Source organism: Pseudopodoces humilis, chromosome 12 (assembly GCF_049639895.1).
Source record: "Pseudopodoces humilis isolate 2021_Gansu_Grassland_sample_001 chromosome 12, ASM4963989v1, whole genome shotgun sequence".
Taxonomy (NCBI): Eukaryota; Metazoa; Chordata; class Aves; order Passeriformes; family Paridae; genus Pseudopodoces; species Pseudopodoces humilis.
In genome coordinates, this window is record NC_142211.1 from 18,572,944 (window position 1) to 18,590,814 (window position 17,871).

A 17,871-nucleotide genomic window follows, 5' to 3' on the forward strand; every position below is an offset into this window, starting at 1 on the left:
TCCCTTTTAAGTGGTCCGGCTTCCGGGTTACGTGTCCTTTCTCGGGTGTCTCTGCGCATGTGCCTCCGGTCACTGGTGGTCGCTTTTTGCCTTCTGGTGGTCGTAGGATGAAGATCAGGAGTCTTCCTCTTTTGACCTTTCCTCACTGTTCTCCTTTTAAGGCTTATCTGAGTGGCTTAACTTTCTGGAATTCAAGAGAGCTTGCAAGGCTGTTCTCATAATTATACAGACGTCAGCAGCAGCCTTCAACCTCATCTCTATTACACAAAGCATAGTTTTGCAAAGCATCGTATCTTACATGTTTAGGCGAACAAAAGGGTCTCTATTTATTACAACCAGGATAGTACCCAGTTTGTTAAAAAGTCATGATTCATTGGTTTTTGAAAATATTTTTATATACCCTTTTAGAGTTAACTTTGTGTTTTAAGTAATTATGAGTTTATGTAGTTGCAGTTTTTAGAGTTTTACTGGAGAAATTATTGTAATTCTTTGAAAGTTCAAAAAGCCCCTTTTTAAAAAAAGTGTTTAAGGTGAATACTAACAGAAGTAAAAGTTACCTTGCAATAATTAGTTTTAAAACCTAATGTTAAAATATTGAATGATTTACAGCTACTAATGAAACAACCTTCCAGTAAATGTTATCTACAAAAGATATTTATGGTTTAAAAAATAATTAGCTAGGAAAACTTCACTGTACAAGACAAGTTAACCATATATTACCCATTTGCTTGTTTTTTCCACAATTTTAATAAGGTAATTTTAATGTGAGTCCTTTTATTATAAAGAACACGTATAACAGCATATATACCGATTTGAACTTCAGATTTTAATTAAGAATTAGACTTGATGTTTCTGAAAAGTGCTACAAAAGCTGAATGGCAACTTGCCAAATCCTGTGTTGTTGTGGTTTTTCTCTAGTAAAACTGCACTTTAAAAATCCTAACAAGCATATACCAGGCAAATTCCTGCTATGAATAAGTATTTTCAGTAACATCTGCAGTTATTATGAGTTATTCTCAAAACCAGATGACATGGAGTTGTGATGTATTTGTTACATTCTTATAATCTTTATAGTGAATCCATGTTACTGTTGTATTATGTTCAGAAGGTATATACCAAGCTTTCAGTTGCCTTTTTTGTAATAATAGAGTAAGATTGAGTTATGTTTTCATTTGATATAGATTGTGTTGATAAAATTAAGCAAAGTTAAGTTTCATTATGTTTAGGTTTGAATGTTTTTAAGTTGTTTTATAGCTTTGGTATTTTTTTTAAGATTTTTTGTAATTTCCTTTTGTCATAATTAATTTTTACCAAGTTTGAATGTTGTTTGATTTAAATTGTTTTATGTTTTGTTGAAGACACTTGTTTAAACTGCAAAGTATAGTTATTTTCCTAGAGAGATAAAGATGACTACGAATAAAAGAGCTGTGATAGAACACTGATGAACACCTGCTTGTGGATAGAGGTGATTGCAGTCTGTGACACCCTTGATTTCATCAGGAGTTCTATTGTTTGTTGCAATCTCTGCAGTTTTTTTTTTTATATAGTTTTATTATTTTTCAGTGTTTCCAGAATTCAAAAAAAATGTATCATTGCTGAGGGTCAGCTGCCATGGGAAAAGCTTCAGATTAAACCAACTGCTGAATGGTTTATTTGGACTGGTACCTAACGCTTCTGATCACTTGCTTTGTACAAATGCATTTTAACAGTTTGCTGTGCTGTAAGCATCTCATAGCTGCTATTATTAAGAACTGTGTTTTGAAAATGACTTAAGAGACATCTTTCCAGTTTAAAGCCTAGGCCCTGGCCAAGCCTTGACTTTACCTGGACGGAATGTTTGCCAACAGATCCAGATGTTTTCTGTACCAAATCAGTATTTGAGTCACTTGAGCTATAAATCATCTCAAATAGCATGGTGGTCCCATCCCTCATTTTTCATCTCTACACCCTTACACATGTGAACCCCAAAATGTCTCAAGACACCAATCTTTCCAGTCTCTCATACCTGCTCAGGTGACAGCCACCAGTGGTGGTTATAATGGATGTGTCTGGTTGTGATGGCTGCATCCAACTCCAAGTGGATTCAGGGGAGACAGATATCAACACAATAGCCAAGAACTAATCTGAGCACTGTGCCCACCTAATCATAGTGCTGGTCAAGGTTCAACTCAAGCCAAGTTTGGAAGAAACTGATTTCTGTAGTTGATCTGCAGATATAATTATAATTCAGTTATTTTACTCCATGAATACTGGACAGCCCAGGGTCTGTTGGCTCACAGCAGCAGGCTGTGTACCAGTATTTCCCTTTGAGTAGGGATGCCTCCCAAGGGTGCTCCTTGAGACTGAGAGATCCTTTGCCTCAACAGATTCTCAGTAAAAAATTAATAGCATTCTAAACTTTGAAATCTTATCCAAGTGATGTAAGGATTGATGGCATACATTTATTCCTTTAGGCATAAACCATTGATCAAGTCTGGGACTAAGTCTGGATCCAGCTACACCTAAACTCCCCTCTGAGAAGGAGTTTGGGATGCAAGGAGGTCCTTTCTGAGCCTCATGACAATGTGAAGGTCTTCCTGACAGTTTTGTCTGACTCGGTCCTCCTATGCAGTAAATAATCAAGTACCTTGCCATTAAATCTTGTTAAACCACTGTTGTATTCATTATCAAACTTTGTTAAATTGCTGTTTTATAACAATAAACATAATACTACCTTTCTCTTTGTCTTGGTTTGAAAGACAAGTGTCTGCTAAGGAAGGCAGGAGCCTCCCTTGGCATGGAAAATGTAACCTCCTTCCCTCCGAATTATTATAATTTTGAAATTAAGGGGCTTTCAGGCAAAAATATGAGAATAGGAATAACAGTTCTTTACTAGTATGCATAATAAGGCAAACAAACAACAACAGCAGCGACAACAAACAGAACCAGAAACCCACTAATAGCTTTCTCAGCCCCAGGCACTTTCCCCTTTGGTGTAGTGATGGTCACAGCCGGCATGGGCGCTGGCAGGCTCCTGGTGGGCACGGCAGGTGAGATGATTCCCCCGTGATTGCAGAGGGCGCTCTGGTGCACGCTTGGGGACCACATGGTAATAGCAGACTCGACCGAGATGGGAAGGGATGGAAGAAAGGCTTGCTTTACAAACCCCCCAGGGATAGCTGATCCCAGTGCCCCAGCAGGACTCTAGGGAGCAGCAAGCTGGAATGGCAGGAATGAGCAAAAATCCCAGGGTGGTGGACAAGATGTATCAGAAGCTCTGTAGTTGTAGCAGGAACCACAGGACGTCTTGGCAGGCAGGGGGTGCAGGGCTACAGTGTAGAAAAAACACAGAGCAGTGCTGAAGAAGCAGCGGGGGTGGTGCAGCGGTGGCCCGACTCCGATCAGGGCAGGGAAAGGCTGGCTCGGGATCCTGGGGTTTTTCCCCTGAGGCACCTGAGCAGATGGTGAAAAGTCCCTCTTTAGTGTGGTAAGTGTTAATAAGGTCCTAGTTCAGTGGCTGCTCTCATGAACAGAGGCTGACCCCACGGCAGAAGCAGGACCAGGCTGGGCTATAGCAGTGGCAGTGAATTCCCTCCCCCAAGCAGCAGCTCTGACCGTTCTCTTCTGAAACAGAGAGAGAGAGAAAGAGATAGCAGCTGCCACAGCCTCTTCTTTTATCAAACCAAATCTCATGGTATTTCTGCCTCTTGGAGAGAAACCTTTAGATAAGTGCAGACAGATGCCCTCCTTCCTTGATCTTGGCCTCTTCTTTGGTCTCTCTTAAGTACCCAGTCGTTACTGTTTCCCAGCAACTTATGGGACAAAATCCCACACGGAAGAAGAAACAAAAGGAAAGATCCTAACTCCCAACACTCTTACAAGTGAAGTGTGCCACTCCATCCACAATTCCTATCTAGAATTTGATTATACATTAGCTTAAAATATTTTTCCTCAACTTCATGCACAATAAAGCATGTTAAAACTACTAACCCATATGGATTGCAAAATATTCTTGAGTTTCATTTACATCTGTTGTAGCTAATGAATCTTTTAATGACTAGCACAACTCTACTCACACATAGGTGGTCGTACATAATACACCAATATAGAAGTGACAGTGACAGAAGAGAAGGGACTCGCTTCTGTGAAAAACGAGGTTCACATATTTTTCTTATAGAATTTAAAAGTTTAATAAAAAGACAATTAGGAGATAAAAATAAAGTAAAATATACAGATATATGGATGCTAATTCTAAAGCAGGCAGCATAGTGCCTGTGAAATAGTAGGCCACATAGCTTTCTCAGTCTTGCCTGGGAAAGTGGCCTGGGAATTCATAAGGAGTAATTAAAACAATCCTCAGAGATAGAAAACAGCCTTGCATGTGCTGTTTGTCGGTTCCTTGTTTTCTTGCAAGAGAAAGTCGAGGGATGGTGAACCCCACAGACCAATGATGGTGGTTAGTTTACTAACCAGTAAGAGTTTTACTTTTCTGTACTTTCACGTATCGATCTATAAAAAAGACCTGAGGTAATAAACCGGGGAGAAACTTCTCCAGTTCTGACTCCACGAGAGAGTCTGTGTCGTTCTTTTGCTGTTCCTAATAGAGCGACACAGATACAGCCGGGTGTCTCTGCATTCAGCCAAGAGAGCACACCTTACTAACAAAGGATTGTCTCTTAAAAACAGAACCCTACTACATATTCATAAATTCTCATACATATTCATACATTCATTGTTGCCTAGCAAGGCAGACACCCTTGTTCAGGAACAGCATGGCAGCCACACTCAGGCCACTCGGTCCATTTGCACACAGGCATCAATGTGATGGATGGCAGAAAATGGCGTTTATTGCTGGAGAATTTGACATTTTATAACTGTGAAAAACGAAGTTCACTCCTGTAAAATTTTAAAAAAGTTTAATAAAGACAATAAGAGACATAAAGTAAAGCAAAGAGTTACGGCCGGGTGCCTTGGTGCGCTGCCAAGAGCACACCTGGTAGCTTAGGGATACCCCTTTTATCCCATCCTTGCTGTGAGGGGTTAATGCATATTCAAGCATGTCCCCTCCCTGGTTCCGCCTTCTTGGATCATGCTCTTGCACAGTCTCATTTTCTGCTGGTCAGCATAATTTTTTTGCTGGTCATCATTATTCTAGCTGGTCAGCATTCTTTTGGAGTCTGGTTTCCTTTTTTCTGCAGATGGTCAGTTGTTGATAAGGGTCTGGGCCCCTCATCCTTCTTCTGAGGGCAGCTGAGCTTATCTTTCCCCCCTGCCCACGTCCTGGTACCGGCTTTTTGATAACAGTTTGCTCTCCATTTCCTGCTGCTGATAATAGCCTGTTTTCCACAGCTTGATCCTCCCATTGTCTTGCCTTGTCCAGATGAAACATATCCTTACCATTCAGAATTCCTATCTAAGCCTATAACTTGCTAAGAGAGAAAAGAATATAGTGAAAGCAAATCATATATATTTATCAGAATAATTGTGAAAAGCCAATATTTACAACATGAATTCACAACAACCTCTCCTTTTATTTTTTTTATAAATCATTTGGCTTGAGCAATAATTCTTGTTTCCTAGCTTCTAGCACTCGTTCATTTTTCTCACAAATCAATTTAGCTTCTTCTAGCGGATCTTTCACATTATTTTGTTTTCTTAATATCATGATTTTTTGTGCCGTTCCAGATGTAGCCAATTTTGGGTCTGTAGGCATTGCTACTATTTGCATGCCCTGCACCACTTTGGTGATTAGTTGGATGAAACAGGGGATTAGACAAGGAAGGAATATTAAACCAGCTGTAGCGCATAGGAGGAAGAAACCTAGCTTCTTCCACCATTCTGTCCCCAACAGGTTATTCCACCAATTAGTGGTCATCATTGACTCCCATTTTTGGACTGGCACATGGGCTATTTTTCTGATGTTCTTGGCGATATCTAGAACGGCATTTCCATTGTCATCAATTTGCAAACAACAATCTGATGTATTAAATTTCCCGCAAACACCCCCCTCTTCAGCCAATAGATAGTCCAAAGCCAGTCTATTCTGATATATTGCAGCTCTGGCTTGGCGTTGCTGACTGACTATTAATTCCATAGCCCCAGCTGTTTCATTGGTTATGATTTCTACTACAGCTTGGAGTCTTATAATGCGATTTAGCATGTAAATTGGGGTTCGATATCCCCAACTTCCATCTTGTGCCCAAGTAGCTGGCCCATATGTTTCTAGCATGCGTTCAGGGGGCCATTCCTCATCTCCCCATTTTTGAGGTCCTCCAAACAATTCCCTTTTATTTCTTTTTAGGTCCTCATAAACCGGCACTCCCAATTGATCTCCATCTGGTCCTGGCAAAAGGAAGAATCCTGGTTGAATGATTCCCAGAGTACAACTCCCTTTCCATTGTGAAGGGAGCTTTGGGTATGCCCTTTTCTCACATATCCAAAATAAGCCATCTGGTGCCTTCCAATAGTCATTTTTCTGTTGATTTATATTTTCCCAAAATTTAGATATTTCTGGGATTCCAGAGTAAGGATTTTTCCCTTTACCATTACATCTGAAGAGTCTGGTTCGATTATCATACACACAATTCTTTTCTTTTACTTTTCCTTGAGTCCAATACAGAGTTGGTTCCTCTGGGATCCACCATGTAGAAGTTCCATTGCTAACCTTATACCTTTTACAGGGAGTTTTCCCTATTTCTTTAATAAATTCCTTACCAGTTCGCCATAAACATTCTTCCCCTATCACTGTTGAACTTAGAATCCATCCTTCTGGTTGAGTCCCCCCTCTTATATTGGTCCGGTTCCACTTAAGGAGTTCCACCGGGCCTATGCTACTACCTTTCCATGGCCATTCCTCCGTCATCAAGGCTCCTCCACAGACCCAGCAGTTCGTTATGTTAAGTTCTTTACTTATCCTCTCCCCTAAATCCACAAACAGGTTTTTCCCTAGTCTTGAGATATCTATTTCCCCTTTTAATTGCTGTTTGAGCCTTGCATACAGGTCCTGACGTGAGGTTAAGTTAGGTTTAGGTTTCTGTGTTGGTTTTATCTTTTTTCTTATCACTTGCTCTTTTATCAAATCTTGGGTCTTTCCCTTGACCGCCCCCGTGAAGCAAATCAATTTTTCCCCTTTTGGGCAAGTGCTTCCCAATCTAGTACCACTGACTCCTAAGTTTTCTGTGATCCAATATTTTTCTCCTTTATGTATACAGGTACTTAACTTGGATGGGTTATAGCAGTGACTACTGATATTGGTGTGGGTAATAAGAAAGAAACCCCGGTGTTTTTCCATGTAAAGTTTTCGATAGCATTTGTAACATGGCTTTGCTGGTGTCCCAAAAGGGAAAAGGATAAGTGACAGAAGAAGGAATAATAGGAGTCCAGTATGGCTTACACCCCCACCCATCCTGCCTATGAGGTTGCGGCTCACAGCAGGTGTTTTTATATTCTTCTTGGTGGCAAGTTATAGAGGCCAATCTGGTCTTGCCCCCTATTTCCTTGTCACTTCCTCTTTTGTAATTTCCAAGCAAATCTCTTTTGACACCTTTTAACAGTAGTATCCCACCGTTCTTCAGGTATTTCCCACTCAACAGGCACCAGTAATTACCATCCACAGAGCAGAGTTATTATTTCAGTTGCCTGCAATTCTGTTTGGATAGAGGATCTATTATGTGCTCGACACTCCCTACAACAAGAACGCCGATTGTGTGAGCTGCAATACCAATTTTTCCCACAACTTAAACACTTACATTTAACCCAGCTAGCATGTCCCGTATTGGGATGATTTATACAAGGTATATGGTGTGGCACTGATGGAAGTTGTGATTTTCCCCCTTCTTTATACAGATCACAGGCCAAAGCAAAAATATGAGGATTTCCCGACCGAAACAGCCCCGATCCTCCTGTTTGGAGAGGGAGTATTCCTCCCCAAGGTGGATATCGAAGGTGTCTCAGAACTTGTCCAGGCAGGACTTGAAACCACTGATACAGGCTTGGTCTCACTTCCCAATTAGGCGTGATTCTTTGCTCATCCCTTGGATCCTGTGGATTGTCCCAGTTCATTACCACCCAGCCCCCGCTTTAGAGTCAATTTGGTATCACCCGGTTCAGAAGTTATAATCCACTCCTCAGGTCTTTTCACAGGTCCCTTGATTCTACTGGCGTGGATCCAACCTCGCTCCCTGGTCCGGATTGCAGCCTCCGTTGTCAGCAGTACCTGAAAAGGACCTTCCCATTGAGGAGTTAAAGATTGTTCCTTCCATGTCTTCACCAGTACCCATTCTCCTGGATGAATATTATGAATTTTGAACTCCAAAGGGGTGGTTTGAGGGATCATTCCTTTTAGCCTTAGGTTTTCAAGTGTTTTAGCAATTGTGGTGACATATTTTCTGACACTTATTTCCCCTACTTCATAAGTGGCAGTTTCATGTCGGGTGGTAAGGAAGGGTAATCCAAACATCATTTCATAGGGTGACACTCCCAGGTCTGATCTGGGTTGTGTTCGAACCCTTAATAGAGCCAGAGGTAAACATTTTACCCAGGACATCTGGGTTTCAATCATTAATTTTGTTAAGGTCTTCTTTAAAGTTTGATTCATTCTTTCCACCCGGCCTGAACTTTGTGGGTGCCAGGGGGTATGCAATTCCCATTTTATTCCCAAGGTTTGGGTTATTTGCTGTAAGACTTTAGATGTAAAATGTGTTCCTCTATCTGAGTCTATTTTATTAATCATTCCATACCTGGGAATAATCTGTTCCAAAAGAGTTTTACACACCACATTAGCTGTGGCCCTGGCAGCGGGAATAGCTTCCACCCAGTGAGTTAAGTGGTCTACTACTACCAATAGGAACTTCCATTTTTGGACTTGGGGAAGTTCAGTGAAATCCACTTGAATACTTTGAAATGGCCGTAAGGCTAATTCACGGCCACCTAATGGTGTTTTTCTCATTATTTTTCTATTTACCTTTTGGCAAGTTATGCAGTTTTCGGTTATTTGTTTTGCTACCCCAAAAATTCCAATGCATCCAAAATCCCTTAGAAAGTGATCACACAAAGCCTGAGTACCCCAATGAGTTTTCTGATGCATGTCTTCTAATATTTTTCTGGTGAGTGGCTTATTAAGTAACTGTCTCCCATCAGGGAGTTTCCACTTTCCAGACTGATCCCGTTCTCCCCCTATCTTAAGTAATTCTTTTTCTTCTTTCTCACTAAATTTAGGGATTTCCAATTCTTCCCTGTCTGGGGTTAAAATTAACATTACTCGTTTGTCCCCATTTTCTGCCACTTCTTTAGCCTCCTGATCCGCCAAGTTATTCCCTCTTATTTCAGGTGTCATTCCCTTTTGGTGTCCTTTGATATGTACTACAGCTATCTCCTCAGGCAGTTTTAACGCTTCTAAAACTTCTAAAATAAGTCCCTCATGTACTAGTCCCTTCCCTTTTGAGTTTAGTAACCCCCTTTCTTCCCAAATTTTCCCAAAGGTATGAATTACTCCAAAGGCATACTTTGAGTCAGTATAGATGGTCCCCTTTTTATGTGCTAAATGCTCCAGTGCTCTTTTTAGACCATATAATTCACAAGATTGAGCAGACCAGTTTGAAGGTAGACTTCCTTTTTCAATGGTCTGCATATTTTCCCCATCAACTACAGCATATCCCGACATTCTTTTTCCTTGCAAGCATCTGGATGAACCATCAACATATATTTTTTTTCCCTCCAAAAGGGCTTGTTCTGCTAAATCTTCCCGAACTTTAGTTTGGCATTGTATGATTTCCAGACAATTATGTGCCAAATCATCTTTTGGTTCCCCATACAGAAATTGGGCCGGATTGAGACTCCTGCTTGTTTCTATTGTCAAATCATTATTGTCAATTAAGATTGCTTCATATTTTAACATCCTGGAGTCTGTTAACCATTTTTCAGCTTTTTGATTTAGCACATTTCGGACAGCATGGGGTGTGCATACAATTAATTTACTTCCAAAGGTGAGCTTACGGCTTTCCTCCACCAAAATAGCAGTAGCTGCTATTGCCTGAATACATACTGGCCAGCCATGGCTCACTGGATCCAATAATTTGGATAAAAAGGCTATTGGTTTCTTCACCCCCCACCATTCTTGAACTAAAACCCCCGTGAGCTACTCCGTTTTCCACATTAACATATAAATGAAAGGGTTTTTCTAAGGAGGGTAGGCTTAGGGCTGGTACTGAGGCTAGTTTCAATTTCAATTGTTCTAATTTATCATCATCATCTTTAGTCCATCTTATATTGTCTCCCCCTGTCAATTTCTCATACAAAAATTTTACTGCTTGTGTGTATCCTTCAATCCACAATCTACAATATCCTAACAGTCCTAGCAGTTTCCTAACTTCTTTCTTTGAAGAGGGAGGAGGAAGGGATAGGATCCCTGCAATTCTTTCAGGATTTAATTTCCTGCTACCTTTGCTTATCAGGTGACCAAGATATTTTACCTCTGATTCCACAAACTGTAACTTTCCTTTTGATACTCTGAGTCCCTTTTCCCCAAGAAAATTCAGAAGTTTTATAGTAGCTTCTCTAACTTCAGCTTCTATTTCTCCTGATATTAGGAGATCATCCACATATTGGATAATTTGTATTCCTACAGGAGTGGGGAAAGTTTGTAGTATCTCTTCTAAGGCTTGCCCGAATAGATTTGGGGACTCTGTGAATTCTTGTGGTAATTTTGTCCATCTTAATTGTTGCTTTCTCCCAGTATTTGGATCTTCCCATTCAAAGGCAAAAATATCTCGGCTTTCTTCTGCCAGTGGGCAGGCCCAGAAAGCATCTTTAAGATCCACCACACTGAACCACTGATGTTGAGGTGGGACTTTACTTAAAAGAGTATAAGGATTAGGAACCACAGGGTAACGGGCTCGTGTTCTTTTATTTACCTCCCTTAAATCTTGCACTAATCTGTAATTTCCATCAGGTTTCTTTACTGGGAGTATAGGGGTGTTATGAGGAGATTTACAAGGTTCCAATGTCCCATCCTTTATCAATTCTTCTATTACTGGCTTTAAGCCTTCTCTCCCCTCCAAAGAAATAGGATACTGACGTACACGTATGGGACGTTCTTCCCTTTCAATAGTGACCCTTATGGGGTCAATATTCAATCCACCCCTATTTCCTTTTCCAGCCCAAACTTCTTTGTTAATTTTCTCTTCATCTTCTTGGCCAAGTTTTAACACTTTGGCTGTCATTTTCCCTTCTACTGGGATAACCCCAATTCCTAATTGTATCTGTAAATCCCTTCCCAATAAGTTGCTGCCAGCCCCAGGAACTAGTAAAACATCTCCTATTCCTATTTTTGTTTCTCCTTCTATGACCACATTTTTAATGACAGGAACTTTAAACCCTTCCCCTTTTGCCCCTGTTACTTTTATAGTATCATTACTTATATCACATCCCTTTGGAATATTAACAACACAAGTCCTTTCTGCCCCAGTATCAACTATAAATTCTAATGTCTCCTCTTGGGGGCCCACTTTTAAAGTTATCAAAGGCTCCAGATGGTATTTGTCCCCCAAAAAATAGAGCCCGTGACTCCCCTATTCTTCCTCTGGGGGTGTCTCTTGAAATATCTTTAGATCCCTCCTTAAGTGAGGGCATTCTCATTTAAAATGCCCTTCCTTTTTGCAATAAAAACAGGTATTCCTGGGTTGTCCCGGGAATTTTGATTGTGCTGGATTTTTATTTCTTCCCTTTTCCCCACTTCTAGCCCCTGAGTGTTTAGGAGGAATTCCTGAGGGTTTTTGCTTCAGATTTTTCTGGAAAGTGTTTTCCATCATAGTGGCTATCATGATTTTTGCTTCCACTTTAGCTTTTTCTTCATCTCTCCGTACATAAACCCTTTGAGCTTCTCTTAATAAGTCATTTAAGGGTTTGTCATGCCAGTCTTCCAATTTTTCTAGTTTTTTTCTAATATCTGGCCATGCCCGGGTGACAAAATTGACCCTTAGCAGGGCTTGTCCTGCTAGGGACTCAGGGTCTATTCCAGAGTATTGTTTCATATTTTTTCAGAGCCTTTCCAGCCATTCAGTTGGGGTTTCCTCTTTTCCCTGTTGTCCCTCAAAGGCTTTTCTAACATTTTGCCCTCGGGGCGCTCCCTCCTTTATCCCTTTGATTATCAAATTACGATAATCATTCATACTTCCCCTCCCAACTTCATCATTCTGGTTCCAATCAGGAGGTGCAGTTGGCAATTTCTGTTCTACTGGTGGGCCTTGTTGGTTTTCTCTTTCCCATATTTTTATCCCAGCAGTTCTAATCATATCTCTTTCCTCTTGGGAAAATATTATTTCCATTATTGATTGCATTTCTTCCCAAGTGAAAATATTGGGCCCTAGGAATTGATCTAATTGTTCAGCCGTACCTATAGGGTCTTCTAATAGCCCTTTAATCTCCTTTTTGAAATTCCTAACTTCTGTAGAAGTTAAAGGAGCATTCACAAATCCCATTCCCCCCTGGACTCCTCCCATAGGTACTTCTCGTAATGGGAATAAATTGATTTCTTGGTTCCACTCTCCCTGTCTATCTGTTTTTACACCCCCCTTCCCTTGTTTTGTATTAGTGTTGGTAACAGAGAGGTTATCAGGCTGCTTTTGAGCTTTAATTGCTCCCCTTGTGTTCTGATATGGTGCCCCTTCGTTAAGAAGAGATGTTATCTGGGCGGCAGGCGCTGAACTCTCCAAAGGAAAAGAGGCAGAAACAGAGTCCGGCAGGGAAGCTGGGATCCCTAGTGCAGAAGGAGTGAGGGCGGGGCCTGGCAGTGAAGCCAGGGCCGCCTGTGCAGAGCTGCTGGGGTCCGGCATTGAAGCCGGAGCTGCTGCAGCCGGAGTGCTGATGTCCGGCAGTGAAGCCGGGGCCGCCAGGGCGGGTGAAGCAGAAGCCAGAGTCGGGACACGCAGCGCTCTCCCCGGTTCGAAGGGGGGGGCAGGAATTCCCGGGATGGGTGGAATTCCCAGCATCAGCGGGGGTGGGAGGATTCCCAGCGCCATTGGAGGCGGAGGAATTCCCGGAGGCTGGGGAACCCCTGCGGCTGGCTGCAGCGGGAGGGCTCCCTGTGTTAGTGGTGGAGGTAAGACATCCAGGGGGTCCCATTTTTTTTTATTTTCTGTTTGCTCAACCTCTGGAGTTTTAGATACTTTAAAAACTCTGGCTCCCAGAGGTTCTGTGTTTCCTAACCAGCAAGAGGCATATTCTCTTTCTTCTGGATTGTATGGCTCTTTTGAATTCACAAATATATTTAGAGCCTGGCAGATCCAAGCCTCCGAGGACCCGTATTTTGGCCAGTAAACATGATCAGGTCTAATTTCCTTTTTTACCCACTCCTTCATGCAGAATTGGATCATTTTTACTTTGTCTTTCCCCTTTGTATCGGGATCTGTATCCCAATTTGCTAGTTTGACCCCGAGGGGACTATCTTGAGGTATATCATCTGGTATTTTATTAATTCTTTTTTCTCTTAAGGCCAGCTTACTGGTTCTCTGTCCCATTTTTCCGAGTGTTCTCTGTTTCACCCTAATCCTTTTAAGTACCACTATTTAGAACACCAATTGTACTATTTTAGAATACCAATTCCACTCCTTTAAAACACCAGTTCACTTCTTTAAAATACCTATGTTAACTCCCTTAAAAAAAACACGAGTTCATTTCTTTAAAGCACTAATCACCCTTCACAGCACCACCAACAAAACCAACAAACCCCAAATCCCTCTCTCAGTGTTCTTGTTACAGTCCACCTTCCCCCCCTCAAGATACAGTTATACACGATCTCTCATTCACACATGCATTCTCATTTCTTTAATAGGCTTTTCACACTCACTTTCACTCACACCAAGACAATACAATAATAAGGTACCTTCAATGTTGTTGGCCAACCCCCCAGATTTTCTTGGGTACTGTATCCCACACTTCCCGTGGTTTGCACCCTCAACCTGGCAATATTCCTGGGGATTTATTATTTTTTTTTATCCCCTTTTTGTCCCGTCTCTTAGTACACTGAACTTAGGAGAACTCCCGACTCCTTCCTTTCCAGGGGTCCAACCCCTCCCTGAGACCCCAGTCCCAGTAACCCCGGGGGGATTCTTTCACTCCTTTTTCATTCGCTTCGTCCAATTCCCGGCCTATTTTCTCGCGAAAGATAGGAACCGCGGTAGTATGGACTCCGCTCTCGCTCCACAGGTCTGGGGTAACCAGCTTGCGTCTCATTCACACACATTCATCCCCCCGTTTCCACCCCAGTGATCAGTACTTACCAATTCCTGTTCAGGTCCTGAAAGATTATGGGGTTTTAAAGGAGCGCTTTATTACTTTGATTTTTTTATTTTTCTTTGCTTTACTTGTCTCTCTCTTGTCCTCCGGGTGTTGCCCTGATACCACCGATGACACCAGAAGAGCCAAAGCGGATTACCAAAGCTGGCAGGGAGGCGCCTTCCCCCGCCTGGAATCTGCTGGTTTCCCTGGGGTGAGGTGCTTCATCCCGGACGAGCCCCCAATTTTTGTGAAAAACGAAGTTCACTCCTGTAAAATTTTAAAAAAGTTTAATAAAGACAATAAGAGACAAAGTAAAGCAAAGAGTTACGGCCGGGTGCCTTGGCGCGCTGCCAAGAGCACACCTGGTAGCTTAGGGATACCCCTTTTATCCCATCCTTGCTGTGAGGGGTTAATGCATATTCAAGCATGTCCCCTCCCTGGTTCCGCCTTCTTGGATCATGCTCTTGCACAGTCTCATTTTCTGCTGGTCAGCATAATTTTTTTGCTGGTCATCATTATTCTAGCTGGTCAGCATTCTTTTGGAGTCTGGTTTCCTTTTTTCTGCAGATGGTCAGTTGTTGATAAGGGTCTGGGCCCCTCATCCTTCTTCTGAGGGCAGCTGAGCTTATCTTTCCCCCCTGCCCACGTCCTGGTACCGGCTTTTTGATAACAGTTTGCTCTCCATTTCCTGCTGCTGATAATAGCCTGTTTTCCACAGCTTGATCCTCCCATTGTCTTGCCTTGTCCAGATGAAACATATCCTTACCATTCAGAATTCCTATCTAAGCCTATAACTTGCTAAGAGAGAAAAGAATATAGTGAAAGCAAATAATATATATTTATCAGAATAATTGTGAAAAGCCAATATTTACAACATGAATTCACAACATAACCTAGGTCTACAGTGTTACTCCCATCTGCTTTCATCACAGCTAGGTGCTATTGGCTAACTACAGGGGTCATTACCATACACTAAAGAGGAGGGGGGTTACTATGTTTCCGTTACATCCCGATATCTTCCGAGCGCCAGGCCTTAGCATCTCACAATTCATTTTAGGATCTTTGGTGTTCTTCTGTTTAGTTTTCTCTTGCCCCCTTTCCAACAGATCAATCCTCTTGGTGCCATCGAGATTTACATTCCCTGATAACAGAAATGCAATGAATTCCTCCCCCAGAACTCTGGTCAGGCGGTCTTCATCTGAATAAGATTGTTTACGAATGCAGGGGGTCTTTAGCTATCTTTTTCAGTCTTTGGGTTATGCAAACAAAAGTAGTTTTTGTTTTAATACTATGCCATAGCTTAACATATATGTATGTTGAGGGTTAGGTGTCCTTGTTTTTTGTTGCTGTTCTGGCCTGCCCGTGGAATTTTTACCCATTAGCTGTGGAGACAACTTAACTGTGGATATTTAGTGGGTGCTCGACAAAGGACAAAGAGTGGCCGGGCCCAGGGGGGGGAAGAGGGCAGAAAAGGAGGTTGGGGACAGTTTTTGGGCTGTCTTTCTTCGGCTTCGGGGAAGGACGTTGGTTTGCTGGGTCGCGGAACTGCTGCGGTGGAGAGAAGGGAATTTCGCCATCACCCAGACGGAGCTGCTGCTTCTTCTCCTTCTTCCCTCTTCGTTGGTGGCCTCGCACACCCTGTCCTGTTGGGACGTGTGGCAGTGCCAGCCACCGCCACGGAGCTGCCGATACACCTCATCCACCGGCCCAGGATCTCAGCTCATCCCTGCTGTTCCAGCCGACTCTTCCTCAGAGCCCTGCAGGAGCACCGGGACTGACTGCCCTAGGGGGTTTGTGAAAACAAAGCCTCTCCTCCATCCCGTCTCAGCCGAAAAAGCTGTCACGGGGCCCCTGGTTCTGTTTTCTTGTTAATGCTGTAGTTATTGTTGTTTGTTGGCCTGGTTATACTAGTAAAGAACTGTTATTCCTATCCCCAGATCTCTGCCTAAAAGCCCCTTGATTTCAAAATAATAATAATTCGGAGGGGGGGGGTCTACATTCTTTCATCCCAAGAGAGGCTCCTGCTCTCCCTAGCAGACACCTGTCTTCTAGAACCAAGACAATGTATTATACCACTATTTTTAAGTTTCATCAATAACAAATAAAGGAAACTATATTAATACAACAAAATTTTCTAATCTTATACATATAACATTCATTATAACGTTTGCAAACAGCCAATAATATGATATGCATTTATAACACTTCTATGCAGGAAGTCAATTTATTAATTACAGAGCTTAACATTTATACCTTTTCAGCTGTAGCTAAAAATAGCTCACTTGCTTAAGCAATATTCACTATAGTAACCATATCTATGTGTCTTAACAATATTACTTCACTATAAACTAGCACAGACTTGTACAGACAGATATGGGTCTGACATAAACTAAGCATCTGGTGCTTCCCTCTTCAGGGTACAACTTGCAAGGGCCTTACTGCCTGTAAAGGCCTGTGGCCTAGCAGTTACTTCGTCCACTTCTGCCATGAGTTTAGCAGTGCTCTCACTTCTGCTCCCTAGCTGTATTCCCACATCTCCCCCTTTCTTTTTCACCAGTAAAATCTTCTTTGTGGATTTATCAATCAGTCTCTGAACACATTGCAAAACACATGGCAGACAAATAATCATAAGCAGCATCATGGCTATAACATAAATAGCTGTTTTAGTTAAATACTTAAGCCAGCCAGTAAGTCCCCATCAACCAAGTATATGTCCAAGCCAATCACCATCATCTATGATCCTTAGTTTGGTGACACTATCTCAAAGTGCTTGTATGCTAGCATGGATAGACTGAGAATTGTCGGATAGGTTCATGCAGCATAAGCCTTCAAAGTTATCACAACTGCGTCCACGCGCTAAAATAAAAAAATCAATTGCAGCTCTATTTTGCAGTGTGATATGCCTTACACTATCACAACATCTGTTAATAAGCCTGTTAAAGCAGAGCTAGTAGCATTAGTTTGCTTTGCAAGCCAGCAGCCAAGATTAAGGGGTTTTAATGTGTGTGCCGTTCCAATAGATGTAATAATTGAGGTGAATATTCAGGCTCCAAGGTTCCAAGATTTGACATTATCATCACAATCTTGGCTATACATGTGCGTACTGTGTCTTGCTCATACCATCCTGTGTAAAGATGGCAAATCTTCTCATAAAGAGTAAAACATGGTTAATCCCCCAAACGTACAGTGGCCTCCTACAGCCCTTCCTGGGATTCCTTTCCAAGCTCTATTTCCACATATTAAAAATATGTTGTCTAATAATCCAATAGCACTGCTTCCAGGATAAATTGGTTGAGGCAAGGTGTGATTACACCAGGCAGAAGCATTGGCATAAATTCTTGTACCTGAAACATCAAGGCCAAATCTTTTCTCGGCAGAGTTTCTGCCAGTATAATTTAGGAAGAAACATGCAAAGGACTGCATGGATCCAAAAATGTCCAATTCCTGCGGCTGCATTGGAAGAGGAGGAAAGTTTAAAACTTTATTTACCCCTAAAAAGCTCTCGTTAGAAAAATACCATCCAGCTGGCTCACCAGCCTTTTTATGCCATCTTTCATTGTACCACCACACTGGCTCAATTCGACCTGGGGCAGTAAAATCTTTCTGAGCTGTCAAATT